This window comes from Suricata suricatta, unplaced genomic scaffold (assembly GCF_006229205.1).
Source record: "Suricata suricatta isolate VVHF042 unplaced genomic scaffold, meerkat_22Aug2017_6uvM2_HiC HiC_scaffold_728, whole genome shotgun sequence".
Taxonomy (NCBI): domain Eukaryota; kingdom Metazoa; phylum Chordata; class Mammalia; order Carnivora; family Herpestidae; genus Suricata; species Suricata suricatta.
This window is the reverse complement of record NW_021914534.1, coordinates 435-2422: the sequence shown is the minus strand read 5'-3', so window position 1 is coordinate 2422 and position 1988 is coordinate 435. Positions and strand designations below refer to the sequence as shown.

The 1988-nt window shown below is 57.8% G+C and overlaps 1 non-coding gene across 1 annotated transcript; it reads left to right on the top strand.

Annotated features, from left to right (window-relative positions):
• The first annotated feature begins 1151 nt into the window (after positions 1 to 1151).
• Positions 1152 to 1225, top strand: TRNAI-AAU. Its single transcript has one exon. It is a non-coding gene; the product is annotated as a tRNA-Ile (tRNA).
• The last annotated feature ends 763 nt before the right edge of the window (positions 1226 to 1988 follow it).

Sequence of the window (1988 nt, the reverse complement as noted above, 5' to 3'; positions counted from 1 at the left end):
CTTGGGAACTTCAGCCTATCTGGGAAGGGAACTGGAGGTGGGGTGGGGTGAAGACAGCTGACCCACATCCTAGGTTTCACTGGGTGGGAACGGTTTTTTTGTAGGAGAGCGACTGCAGGCGCCCATGATTGTCCCGGAAACTCCAGGGCGGAGTCGGGAAATCTGGGAGTCCGACCGCCCTGGAAACGCCATTCGTCCTTGGACGAAGGAGTCCAGGGTAGTCCTTTCGGCTTTTCAAGGTCGGCAAACAAGAGAGGTGCATCACGGTCCGCTTTGCTTGCAGATCTTGAGGGCCCGGGACCCGGAAGCCACCTCGGAGGCTCGGAAACCCTGGGTCCCCGGACTTGAGCCCTCGACCCTGGACACCTCCAGAGTGGATGGACCTCGGAGGCTCGTGCGCTGCCCTGCGCCAGTGTCGGCTTTGAAACCAACAGTCCTCACCTGTTGATTCTCTTCGCTCTAAATACAAGTTTTCTCTGAAAGTCATCAGCACGGACGTTCGAAAAACACAATGGAAGTAACCGACGTGCAACACCTTCAACCTGTCTCAGGGGACGGGCAGTCGCAGCTGGCTGACTCCGGGGGTCCCCTGGCTCGCACGCCGACGTCTGAGTGACACCGAGCAGGTGCCGTCGGGAGCCGCCAGCACCCCGCTTCTGCGGACCTCCGCGGCCCTGCTCTCCCGCCCCCAGACAGGACAGCAGGCGTGACTGTGCTGCCGGGGGCCGGGGTCCCGGCTGTGACGTCAGGGCAGGTGTCTGCGGGTCCTCAGAGACCTCGCGCACCTGCGCCTTTCCTCCATCGCGCTGGTCTCCTTTCCTTGGGGGGAACCGACCGGAACTGGGTGGGTGACTAAGGCACGAGTCCTGCAAGAGAAGTTGGCAACGTGCGATCCAGGGTTCCAGACTTGCCTCTCCAGCCGAAAATCCCGTGACAGGGCTCTCTCCACACACAGGCCGCACTAGGGGTCTGTGCAAGTCGGTGCTCCAGTCAGATCCGAAGAGCTCCGAGTTTGGACTTCTCATTACAGCCCGTGAATATGGTTCAAAGGTCTTCGAAGCCTGAGGAGAAAGAAAAGAGAGTCTCTTTAATTTTGGGCAAACAAACTTGTACATGACCGTCTATTTGTTAGAAAAGTTTGCTTTCTGAAGGGCCGGTTAGCTTAGTTGGTTAGAGTGTGGTGTTAATAACACCAAGGTCATGGGTTCGATCCCTGGATGGGTCATGTAAGATAGCATTTTGGCCTACGCTTCTCGGACCCCACATAGCAACTCATCAGGATCAAAAGTCCAGACCTTCTTCTTCTTCGCTTTTTTTTAAATTAAAAGTAACTAGACTCACTAGGGTTTCCTAAAGCAACTTGGGGGAGTGGGGTGCGAGTGAGGCGGTTGTTTCAGGGAAGGGAGAATCAAGGACAGTTATAGACATGTGCCTGCTCAGTTTCTAGTGACCCTTCAAGAGACGGTATTATTTGGGCGCGTCAGAGAAGCTGCAATAGAGAAAAGGAGGCGGGTGCAGCTTGGCCAGTGACACAGTTGGCTGGAGCAGCGACACTGGGCTTTGCTGCGGTCGGGTCTGCGCTTGCTTCTTCCTTTTCCCCGACAACCTGCAAGGACCCCGCGCTGCGTGCTGCGCTGGGCGGTCTCCGGCCTCCGTGAACTTTCGGGCGCCCGGGAGGCTGCGCACCCGCTTTCTCGGCTTTGGGCCCCGCCTGTGCACCTGCGTGCACCGCGAGGCTGCGCACCCGCTTTCTCGGCTTTGGGCCCCACAGGCTAAGGCGCACGCGCTGACCGCAATTCACCTGCAAGGCACAGCGAGGAGATGAGCTACACATTCAGAAACCAGTCCACGTCTGAGGATGATCTTCTGGGTTGGTTTGAAGAATTTTCCCCACTTGGCAGAGATTTCCTCCAGCCTCTATCCTGGGCCTCGACTTTCAGGGAGGATGCAGGGCTGTTGAGAACCCCCCCCACCCCCTCCCCCACCCC